Source organism: Camelina sativa, chromosome 5 (genome assembly GCF_030686135.1).
Source record: "Camelina sativa cultivar CO46 ecotype springtype chromosome 5, ASM3068613v1".
NCBI classification, from domain to species: domain Eukaryota; kingdom Viridiplantae; phylum Streptophyta; class Magnoliopsida; order Brassicales; family Brassicaceae; genus Camelina; species Camelina sativa.
In genome coordinates, this window is record NC_141884.1 from 25,925,031 (window position 1) to 25,937,932 (window position 12,902).

The 12,902-nt window shown below is 36.9% G+C and overlaps 1 pseudogene; it reads left to right on the forward strand.

Annotated features, from left to right (window-relative positions):
* Positions 1–962: 962 nt before the first annotated feature.
* Positions 963–3,050, forward strand: LOC147944370 (uncharacterized; annotated as a pseudogene).
* Positions 3,051–12,902: the final 9,852 nt, after the last annotated feature.

Below are 12,902 nucleotides of genomic sequence, written 5' to 3' on the forward strand. Positions count from 1 at the left end.
CAAAATCCAAAATCGAAAAACAGAGTAAAATGAATATTAGGGTTAAGCAAAAGAGGGATAATCTCAGAAGTCCCTAAATTTTTTTGATAAATCTCCTATCTCTTTCTCCATTCTTCATATCCCATTTTTTTTAATAAGAGGTGGTAAGACGATTTTACTCTTCTAGTTTCATTAATTTAGATTAATTTTTTTAAATAAAAAAAAACCAGCTGCTGTTTCGACCCGAGAAATCCGACCTCGTTACTCACCTCTTAACCCAGCCGCCGGCGATTCATCCGTCGTCGGAGCTCCTACTGCTGTCGTTCTTCACCAACTCGAGTTGAATCAAGTTGTTTTTCAAAATGCAGGTGCATTACTTCACATTAGAGTAGCTTTTGGTTGAATTTTTTTTTGAATTGTAAATTTAGAAATTCAATTGGATTTAGATCGAAGAAAGCTTAGCACATTGGATGTTTTACAAAGGTTTATGGGTCGATTGAGCTATCTATTAGATAAGAAAGGGATTTGGCTTTCGATTTCAGTGAATTAACAAGATTATAACTCGTTTACCATTCGATTCGATTTTGATAGGAGGAGAGAGAGAAGGTGGTGAAACTGGTAATAATGGTATATTTAGTAAAACTAGTAATACTGATTCATGTAGTACAACTCTAGTAAAAGTAGTAGTAGTACTAATTTAGATTTTTTTATATTGGTTGGTTTGGCAGGATACAATATGCAAGAACGTCAGCCTACATTTTAATTTTGAAGGTCGCATATATAGTATAATGTTCAAGAGGAATATAACATTGTTGATGTTAAAAGCAAGGATATACAAGAAGCTTGGGTTTGTTGAAAGTAACATTCAGTTGTAGCTGAGCTATAAGCCACTACTGGTAGAAACATTGGAGCATTGTGAGCTTAATGATGATGAGGATGTTAATGTTTATCTAGACTCCGTTTATTATGAGAAGCGAAGATGTATGTTGTTTGTGAATGTCATCCCTTCCGAGCCTCAGCCTGAGCAAGTTTCCATAGTGCCCATAGTGTCCACAGTGCCCATAGTGCCCATAGCGGACCAAAGTTATGTTGGTATGAACTTTGAAAACCAACATGCGAAGGATGGTGAAATCGGACCTAACACCATTGTTGTCTACATAGGCAAAGAAAAGGCTGTAGAGGGTGATTCTAATAAAGAGGGTGAAGTTGTATCACGTGATGAAGGTGATGAATATACTGAGCCACGTCCTGTTGTAGAACCGTGTAAGTATATTGAACCATGGAATGATGGTTTGGGTCTAACTAAACTTCAAGAATTTCCAAACAAGAAGGCATTGCAAGAAGTGGTGGATAGAGCTTCATTCGCTAACTGTTTTAGTTTTGAAATAGTAAAGTCGGACAAGGTGCGTTATGTGTTCAAATGTCCTAAAGAAGGATGTAACTGGGGTTTACGAGCTGGTAGGATTTGAGATACATATATTTTCTCAATTAGAAGGCACAACAAGATGCATACATGCTCTCGGGCTAGTCAAAGTTCAAGCAACAGTAAGAGACAAGGCACTCCACAATTAGTTGCTTTTCTTTTACATGGTGATTATCCAGGGCAAATGGAAACTCCACCTCCAAAAATTATCATGGATCTTGTCAAGAAAAAATTAGGTGTTGATATATCATATTCCTTGGTGTTGAGAGGGAAAAATCAAGCTGTTACTGATTTGAAAGGTAGCCCAAAAGAAAGCTACAAGATGCTGCGATGTTATCTGCACATGTTAGAGAAGGTTAATCATGGTACAAGATCATATGTGCATTGCAATGAGAATAATAAATTCATGTACTTGTTCATAGCTTTGGGAGCTAGCGTTGAAGGATTTAAAGTCATGAGGAAAGTTATAACTATGGATGCAACTTTTCTAAAGAACGGATATAAGGGTGTTCTTGTTTTTGCGTCGGCTCAAGATCCTAACCATCACCATTATCCCTTGGCGTTTGGTGTTCTTGATGGTGAGAATGATGCAAGTTGGAATTGGTTTTTGGAGATGTTGAAAACCGTTGTTGGGGATTCTTCTGAAATAGTATTTATGACTGACATAAATACAAGTCTCATAAAAGTCATAGCTAATGTGTATCCTCTGGCTCATCATGGTTTTTGTATATGGCATTTATCCCAAAATGTGAAAGGTTATGCTCGTAACGTCAACAAAGACGTTGTTGCATGGAGATTCATGGAGTGTAGTAGGTTTTACATAGTGGCTGAGTTCAACATTGCTTACGTTTCTTTTACGACAAGATATCCTTCTACTGCCAAGTATCTTGAAGAATCTACCCAGAAAGAAAGATGGGAAAGATGTGTTTTTCCAGGAGATAGATACAACCTAGACACAAGCAACTGTGTTGAATCGATGAACATCGTATTTAAAGATGCAAGGAGGTACTTCTTGATACCCATGCCTGATGCAATACTTAAAAAAATTCTCTGAATGGTTTAATGAACATCAAAAAGATGTTGAGTCTGGATCAGTCGCAAATAAATTGGTGCCTTCAGTGGAGAACTACTTACATGATTTATGGGCAACTGCTGAGAAACTAAAGGTGACAGAGCTAAACTAAAGGTGATAGAGCTAAATGGTTTCAAACTTGAATACGATGTCATTGACAGTGACGGAAAGCCTTATTTGGTGAAGTTGTGATTGAGAAGTTGCAGTTGCAGGTTTTTTGATATACAAAAGTATCCTTGTGTGCATGCATTGGCGTCTTTCATTACATTCCAAAAATATGGAGGTAAGGATATCGAGTTACATGAGTTGTGTTCTAAGTATTATTGGACGGAGCTGTGGGCAATTGCATATTGCAGGACAATTTATTTAGTACCTGATAAGTCTCGATGGGATGTCCTAGAAGAAGTCCAAGATATGCAGATCATTCCTCCGAATCGGAAAACCAAAAGGGGAAGAAAGAAAACAAAAAGATATGCATCTGCTGGGGAAAAACGACCTAGGACGTAGAATAAAAGGCGCCGGAGACAAGGACTCCAATGGTTGTTATTTGGAGATTCTTGTAATGTTCATGTTTGATTCATGTATAAATTGTGTTTGGTTTGACTACTCTCTACTTTTTTATGGCATAAAACTTAATTTGAAACTTAATTTGAAGTCTATTAATGTTTTCTTCTTTCAAAAGATGTGTATATAAGAGAGTAGAGCTGGCACAACTAAGATAAAACTGGTAAAACTGGTAAAATTGGTACTACTGAAAATAATAAAATTGGTACTACCTAAAACCAGTGTTGACAATACATATTGTATAAATGTTCTACATAGGTTTCTACTATAAATGAATAACTATCCAAAATATATTAATTTTAATTTATTTATGAAAGAATCTCAACAAGTGTTTCCTTACACTTTTAATGTCACTTTGTAAATAATAACCAAGTAAGGATGAAAAAGTTATAGAATTACAAGTTTTAACTTATGAAGTTGCAAAAAGCTTGTAATTGTATGTTAATTAAGTTTAATCAACTGTAAAACTAAAAAAAGTAATGCTAAGGTTTAGTATAACTAATTAAACTGAGAAACCTCTAAAGTACAACTATGTGCAAGTTTATTGCAACTGCATTAATCGGTAAAACTGTGTGTGAACACGCAGTGTGAACGCACACATGTTTTACACGTGGCCAGAATTTCCTTTTTTCTTTCTTCACCACAGCCCCGAAGATTTTTCTCAACTCAATCACTCTCATCCATTGTCTTCTCTCTCCTCATTCTCATCCATTCATTCATTTTCTTCGAAACTGAAAGTCTTCTCTTCTCTCATCTTGAAAGTCGAATTCTAGATCTATAATTTCTCTCTTCTCAAACTATGGAACAATTTGAGGCCGACCCATACTATGCTGATCAGAAGAGGGCGAGGAAGTTAGAAGCGTTGCGACAAGCCATAGCCGATGGTTATTTGGGCATGCCTCGAATATGCCCGTGTGACGAACGAATCGTCTAAGAGATCTTTCCAACAGAAACATAGAAAAAGAGATGGTTTACTTGCGTTAAGTAAAAGGTAAATTAAATTAAATAAAATAAAATTGAGAGATCTGAGTATGATGTCTGTTCGCTGATATATTTTTCAAGATGATGGATTGCACAGACAGAAAATTTGGGCTGATGCAATTGAAGAATAAACAAAAAGCGTAAGAAAGGATGTTGATAACCATTGGGAGAGATTGAGGGAATTTAAACCCCATCATACTCAGATCTATAATTTGCAGATGCAGCTTCAGGAGAAGAGTGACAAGATTTCCAAACTAAGGGAGGTGGTGGCGTGTCTTTCCAGTCGAGTCGATCTCCTGGATAAATTGCGTTATGATTGATATTATGTGAGTCGATCTTCTACGTTGGTTTAAAACTTGTTGAATCAGTTTCTTATATTTTATATGAATTCTCTTGTTGAATCATGTTCTATATTTTTCTATGAATTCTCTAGTTTTATTTAGTTTTACATAGTTTTACCAAAAATACGAACGGCAAATCCAAGAAAATAATGTAGTTTTACATAGTTTTATTAGTAATACCAATCTCAAATCCTTAAGAAAATAACATAGTTTTACTAGTAATACCAATCGCAAATCCAAGAAAATAACGAAGTTTTACATAGTTTTACTAGTTTTACGATGACAAATCAAAGAAAATAACATAGTTTTACTACTTCTTAGACCTTTTTCTCTTTGTTCCTCTTCCTCCTGCTTGCGAAGTACTCGGTTGCTCATCATCTACAAGCGCCTGACATGAAACCAAATATTGTTAACACCTTCTAGTATTACCAAGTATTACTATAGTATTACGAAGTATTACCTTTGATTTCTCTTGCTCTTTCACATATACTTCCAACGGTTCGATCCTTTTTTCAAGCCCATCAATCTTCGCCGAAATGTTATTGAACTGGGTTTTCATATCCTGCTTCATGGTGCTTAGAAGATCCACCAACTCAATAGTATCTTCTATCGGTTGGTAATTCGCATCGTTTTGTCCTGACTGAGAAGCCACATCTGCTGTGTACATCTCCTCCAAAAGTACAGGTAGTCCTCTACGAAGGCGCCACATCCAACTGGAAACAACGACATCATGGGTATCGTCTTCCTCAGCTTCTTCCATGATTAAATTGAGAAGAAGAATTTCTTCATCAATATGAGGGATCACACTAGCAATTGCCTGTGTAAACGACCTACTTTAGATACATTACAAACCAATTTATTCAAATGATAAATAATTTTACGATAACTAACCGTTGTTGTACCAAGTGTATCACCTATATCCTTTAGAGGAAAACCTTTCTGACCGGTATTCTTAAATTTCCTCCTGCATATCCTAGGACAACTTTCATCCGCCTCAGGAATTTGGTCAATGTAAGTGTTCCCAAAAATTGGAACTGCCTCAAATAGTAAAAACTACACAACACAAAAAAAAACTAAAATCAGCTTCACTTATAAGAAATATCAACAATGAAAAGACTTCAAATTTTAAACTAACTAACCTCCAATGAAATACAGAAACCTGGAACAGGCCATAACGCACCCTCTTTATGCACGACCCCATTAAAATGCCTCATTGTATGGGAAAATCTCTTTTAGCATGTTATCGAATGACAATCTCCCCCAAGGAAAAGACACACAAAAATCTAGATCATTCACTGCTCTTACAACAAAATCATCGATACCCGTAACATCTTTCCCCGAGTCTTTTGTATGGCCTACAATGATGATTCCTAAAAAGTAGAGAACCGCCATCTTTAACCTATCACGAGTACGACCTGGTTGCATTACCATTAGCTTTTCCCTCAAATCTTGAAGTCTAACCTTTTTTTTTCGTAAAAAATACTTCCTTCGAAACTTGTCACTGCCGGCTTCCTTGTAATCAAGTGGATAGCACCGACAATCTAATCCAGACATCAACGCGTGTTCTCTCAGACAATAACGGATTGGAACACCATTCACAACAAACCATGCTTCCTTCTTTTTTTCAATTTCTGCCGTTCGAAGAAAGAGCAACCACATTCCCATAAGCTTGTGGGTTGGGTCCCTTGGCATGTGGAAAATGTGCTTGAATTGTGGATGTTTCTCAAACCAATCCCTCTCAAAACTAGGCAGTGGATGCTCTAATTCTTCAAGCGTTGTGAAAGTTTCAAAAATATGACACCTTGTCGATAGCTTGATTTTCTTGTTGTACTGACTAGGATTGAAGTGCATTCCTAAAGGTTGCATCGCTTCTGTTTCCTCCTCCGATTCCTGCAACAATATCAGTTTTACATGAGTTCTACCAGTTATACACCAACTAGTTGACCAGTTCTACTAGTTCTACACCCAATAGTTGTACCAGTTCTACTAGTTCTACACCCAATAGTTGCACCAGTTCTACCAGTTCTACTAGATCGATTTCAAATTCCAATTCAATTCCAAATGACACAGACTAGTTGTACTTACACTTGCATCGCTGTGCTCCTCGTTCTCCCTCTCACTTTTGCTTGTACTCCTTCTCGAGTTACCTGCCGAGTTCGAACTTCCCTCCTTATCTTCTTCTCCTTCATCGTCTTTTTCTTCTCCTTCTTCACCTTCTTCTCCTTCATCGTTTTCTTTTTCCCCTTCATCGTCTTTTTCTTCCCCTTCTTCACCTTCTTCTCCTTCATCGTTTTCTTCTTCCCCTTCATCGTTTTCTTCTTCCCCTTCATCGTTTCCTTCTACTTCTCCATCGCTTGATTCCACAGAAGTAGATGTCTCGTTATCTCCTCCTTCTTCATCATCTTCTTCTCGATTACTTGATTCCGGAGTACCGGATTTTGCTTTCTCTCCTTCGTTCGTATTTTCTCCTTCGACCACCGGATTGGGTTCCTCCGAAACTCGAGTTTCACTTTCTTCCGCCACCGTACTCAAAGCTCTCTTTCTTCCTACTGTCACCGGACTCAAACCCGACAAACCTACTTCCGACGAATTGGATTTTGCTTTCGAACCATCATCTCCTTGTGAGATCTTCTTTTCTTTCAAACGATCACTCCTCCTCACATGACCCCCCCTTGTTTTCACCATCTTCTTACTCGATTTTTGGTTGATGGAAAGAAAACGAGAAAACCCTAGTTCTACTTAATTTCACCCAAATCGAATCGAGTTTCCTGAAGAAAGAGAAGAGTGACGAGATATAGCGGTTTTAAACATCAATTTTATAGTTTTTTTTTAAAAGATACCGATTCAGTTTTCCGATTTTCGGGTCTTAGATCCGATTTCTTTTGGTTGGGTGGATACTCCCCAGGTATTTTTTGTACATATCTTAGTTTCCTTTGGACAGTAAAACATCACTTTTTCGATTTAAAAAAAAAATCAAAAAGAGATGGACTTTTGAAATTGTCAGAAATCCTTTAGGGACTTCTCATATGAAAAACAAAACTGATAATTGTAGACTAATAAAAAACCTCCTCTTCTTCTTCCTACTACTTGAAAGAATCTAGGGTTATTTATACGGTTGATTCATCTCTCATATCACCTGGGTTCGAGTTTTTATTTTGTGTTTCTTCATCAAGTTCTATGAATTTTGTAAAACCCAGATCTAGATTTCGTAATTTTCGCTCTATTTTTTTTGTTGTTGATTATAGAGCGTTTGCTAATGTATGAACAAATTATAGCATAATCTTTTAATAAACGAATCGATTTATTGTTCTCAAATAATATTGATCTCTTCAATCTATATTTTTGGATTTTGGATTTTGAAATCCAAATTCATTTGATTTTTGCCCGATTTTTCTCTCTCATGTCATGTTCACCGAAAGTAGAGGAGGAAGAAGAAGAAGGGAGACAGACCTGATATATTACGTCTTTGTTCATGATAACCGACAATATCAACGTGGTTGAGTGGTTAAGGACCTTGTTTGACATATTGTCCACCCAAGTTCGAATCGTGGGTTGAGCATTACTTTTGTTTTTTTTGTTGTTTTGATATGCCTCAATACCGTCAAATGGTCAACTAACACCATTTAAAGAGAGGTTGAAATCTGCTAAATTTTATAAAGTTTAGGTAGGAAATTTAAAATTTTATTCGGTTCAGGTTGATATATGTAGAGTATCATAGTTTGAGTATGAAAAAGCGTTCAGCAAATAGTCTGGGTTGATTTTGGCTGTTTTCCCCAAGATCTTCCTTTCATCTCGACCGTTGCTCATCTTTTACCGACCATGTGTCTCTTATTAATATTTGCTATATCAAATCTCTCTTTCTTAAACAACCATGTCCTCATGGTTAGAAATCATGATACTTATGCAGCAAATCGTAAAGAAATTCCCAATTAGCCTTAGATTCATCTTCATTAGACCACCTGAACCAAGACTTTAGTTACAGCACGTCCTTGTCTATTCACCATCTGATGTTCCAAGATCCTCCAAGGCTCTTGGACAATGGAGGGAAACTGAGTACTCACCATAGGACCTCCAACCCACAACTTTAACTGGGACACATGAAACACCGATGAACAAGTGAGCAGGATAGCAACTCCAACTTGTAAGCCACCTTACCACACGTATTTACCACTTTATAATGACCAAAATATTTGGGGGTCAATTTCTGATTTACACGAAGAACCACAGACCCTTGGCGATAAGGGTGAAGGTTGACATACACCAAATCACCAGTGCGAAAGATCCTCTCAGATCATTGCTTATTATCAGCCTGCTCCATACGACGTTGAGCTCGCAATAAGTGAAATTTGAGTATCAAAAGCATGTTTTCACGTTCCTGTAGACTCTTAGCAACCATAACTACTTTAGATTCACCCGGTAAGTAAGGCAAATGTTGAGCCTTAAGGAGGTTTCTGGCCATAAACAGCTTCATAGGGTGTCAACTGAGTAGCAGAATGAAACATTGTGTTGTATCAGTATTCAGCAAGAGAGAGAGAGCCACTTACTCCAGAGCGTAGGTCGATTACTACACATGCATGTCAAGTAAGTTTCAAGACAGCGATTGATCATCTCGGTTTGGCCATCACTTTGAGGATGGTATGCACTAGGTACTTGAGTTCCACCCCCTGTAGAGTAAAAAACTCATGCCAAAAGTCACTAAGAAACACCAAATCCCTGGCTACCCATGCAACTTGAAAACAGTATCCAAGAATGCTTGAGCCACTGTCAGAGCAGAATACGGGTGACTTAAGGCCATGAAATGTGCAGATTTTATGAGACGATCCACCACCATAAAGATAACACTTTTTCCATCCGAAGGTGGAAGGCCATCAATAAAGTCCATACAAATTTAGGACCAAATTGAAGTCAGAATAGGAAGAGGTTGCAACAGACCTGGAGAAGCAGTAGAATCGTATTTGCATTGTTGACAAACTGAAAAAATGCGTATATAAGCATGAATGTATGTAGTCATCCTCTTCCAATAGAACAAGCTCACACGCTGATAAGTAGCCTCTCTCCAGAATGACCACCAACTCCACTACAGCGCATCCACTCAAGTATAAAATTATGCAGAGAGACATCATGAGGAACAACAATTTTACTCTTCTTGCATAAAAGACCTTGAGACCACATAAAATTCTTCTTTGACCCCGGCTTTGCTGTCAATGCATCAATCAAAGATTGAGACACTACATCCGAAGCATAAACCACCTTAATCTTCTGGAAAAAATTACATTCCAAGACCGATAAAGCCATATGAAAAACCTGAGAACCTTCCAAATTCTCTTATCCCTCCTTGTATTGGATATCATAATCAAACTCCAAAAGTTTGGGAAATCATTGTTGATATATCATGGTTTTTAGGTGTTTTTAGCCATGATATAAGTTCTGTTTATAGAGTCATTTTGGTGTTTTTGGAGTTTTTTTTGAGTCTTTATAGGATTTAGCATGGATGGGAGCATAATGGAGCTAAATAAGAGGATTTAGAGCATAATCAGGTGAAACACATGTTTTGTATAGGTGAAGTGATATGATGAATGTATGGAATGATGAAAGATGAGATGAATGGATGGCAGGGTGTTTCAATTCCCCTTATGCAATTGTAGTACAAGAGGTGTCAATCCAATCTGAGAGTTTGTGAACAATCAAGATGTGTATATGAGCCTAAGTTAAGCCAAGTATGTAAAGGATGTTTGTCACTAACAATCCTATTATGAAATGTAAAGTGCAGAAAGTAAAAGCTACTAGAACTAGATGCTGAATGTAAATGGAACAGAATGATTATGACTAATATGAAGCTAGAACAGAAATAGAAACTATGCTAATGAACTAATGCAAGGTAAGTAATGAACAGGACACTAAGTAAATGCAACAGAAATGCAACTAGAATGAGACAAGAGATAAGCCAGGACAACTACAAATCATAAACCAAAGTTCTGGGGATGAACTCGAGCAAGCACTCGATCGAGTGTAGATCGAGTGCAGGGTCGAGCTGGACAAATCCGTGAAACAGAGCAACACAAGAAAAACAGAGCAATACACAAGCAAATCTAACAACGATCAAACAGCAGGATTAAGACTTAGAAATCAATAAACAAGGAAGGCCTTGAGGAGGGATTCATGGGCTGGACTAATGATTGAGGTCATCTAACTTGGTCAACAAATCTCAAACAACTTGAGCTAATCTCTAGACATATAATTCTAAGACATGTTTAATCCACTCTCATGGCAAGAAACAATCAAACTCATGCATCTCTAGACTTGTTCTCACAAAGTAAAGAATCTACACAAGCAGGCATTAAGCAATATATCTCATACCAAACAAGACCTCTAATCTCTTAGCAAGCCTAATGGTAAGCTCTAGATCTAGCCTTATCTATGCTTCTTAAACATTGGTGTGATGCTAAGATGCTTGAAATCAAACCCTACCCTCTCAGTTATAGGATCAGCATTAAGAACATCTAGCCTAGAAGAGATTCTACCACAATCAAGCTTGACCAAATCAAACAAACCTCAAACACAATCCAGCCTAACCCATCCTCAAGATCCTAAGCAACTACTCACAAGAACACATGATGAACATCAAAGTCATAAACCCAGAAAATACTGAAACTTGTATCAAATGAAAGATAAAGCAAAGATCTACAATATTGGAGAAAGAATCAAACTCGAATTCTCAATATTCTGAAAGTTATGGAACCAACAATATTGAAGAATCTAGTGTTTTCTCCCTTAAAAGAAATACAAGATTTAATAAAAAAGAAAGTGCAAAAGGAATAATTCCCAAAAGGGTAAAAACTAGGTTTTTGACAATCTGAAAAGCTGGACTCTTTGGGTGGCTGCTGGTACAAGCCCTTATATAGAAAAAGTAGTGGAGGCCCTAAAAATGCTAAAAGACAAAATAGCTAGGCGGCTCAGCCAACTCGATCTGGTGCTCGGTCGAGTTGGCTTCTCTCGTGCATCTTCCACTCGGTCAAGTCCCTCTCTGCACACGGTCGAGTGTCTGGTCCAGTGGGCGGTCGAGTGGGACTCTGGACCTTGTTTCTTCAGCCTTAACACTCTTGCTTTCTCCTCTTGTTTGCTTCACTTCTCCTCAGCATTGCTTCCATGCTCCTTAAGCTCCAAAATCACTTGATTATGCATGAAAAGATGCAAATGCAATGCAACTATACTCTAATGCATGATTGGTCCTAAAGCTATGCAATAATGGTAAAAATGGATAGCAAAAGATGAAAAAGATGTGAATATACTAAGGGAAAACAGGGTAAAATATATGAACATCATCAGGCATTGAGGCTGAGCTGCAAAGTTGGGAGACAAATTTAGAGGATGCATCGACCGATGCAAGTGATGGTGTCGATCGATGCATCATCCAACAGACAAATTGGAAATTTTTCCACAAGTTTTGAAGATTTACAAAGCTGTCCTGAAGTTTTTCATATTTGCATCATTAGTCCCTAGACGTATTTAGGAATATAAATAGGATTTTTGGGTCATTGTTTAGACCTAAAACTTATTTTTCCCTGCAACTTTTGAGAGAGAACCCTGAGATATTTTTTAGAGAGCTTTTGGAGAGAAGAATCAAGACTCCTTCAGAGAAGATTCAAAACTCTTTTCCTTTTTCTTTCAATCTCTTAATGCTATCTATTTTATTCATGATTTGTGTTCTTACAATTATGTCTAAGTAGATCTGCCTATTAGGTTTAGGGTTTGTCATTAGGGATTTCATGGATCGTTAGATTGATTGATTGTTTGGATTCATTATCTTTCTTGTTCTTCATCATAGGTTGTTCTTAATGCTAGATCTTTGATTAGTCAAATGGATTTAGATCTTAGGATTATTTATTGATATGAGAATATAATTGATTTTCTTGATAAAACCTTTGGTGAGCAAAATTACTTTTTGTAAAGAGATTTGATTTAGTAATTTTGTGAACTTATCTAAACTTGATTTTATTGCTGGGTTTTAACTTGAATTTTGCAAAAAGATTTGGATTTTCTGGTTTTAAAACTTAGATAATATTTGCAGTGAGAACTGATTTATTTTATAATTGTGTTTAGAGTTCAAGAACGGTGCTTAATTATTGAATCCTGCTTGCTTAATAACTTGATCTAATTGTAAAGTGACCTTAGTGCAGTGGCAGGAGGTAAGTCTAATTGTAGAAGGCACCATCACACCCGGGATCGAGTCCTGGTTCCTACGAATGTAGGAATTTGGCTAATGGGCCGGCCAGTTGTGGTCCAATGGTTGACAAAAAAAAAAAAAAAATTGATCTAATTTTTCATGATTTCCTGAGAATTTCACTTTGCCTAGCATTTATTCCTATTGATTTACAACTCTTTTATTTTCTGTTTTATTTTGCAATTTAATTAAAATATTTATGTTTAGCATAATTAAAAGATTATTAAATCTATTGTGTGAGTCTAGAGTTCTTGTGGATTTGATCCCTAAATACTACATTGATCTCTTAATTTTAGAGAGTAGCTCTAGGGTAAATTTGAG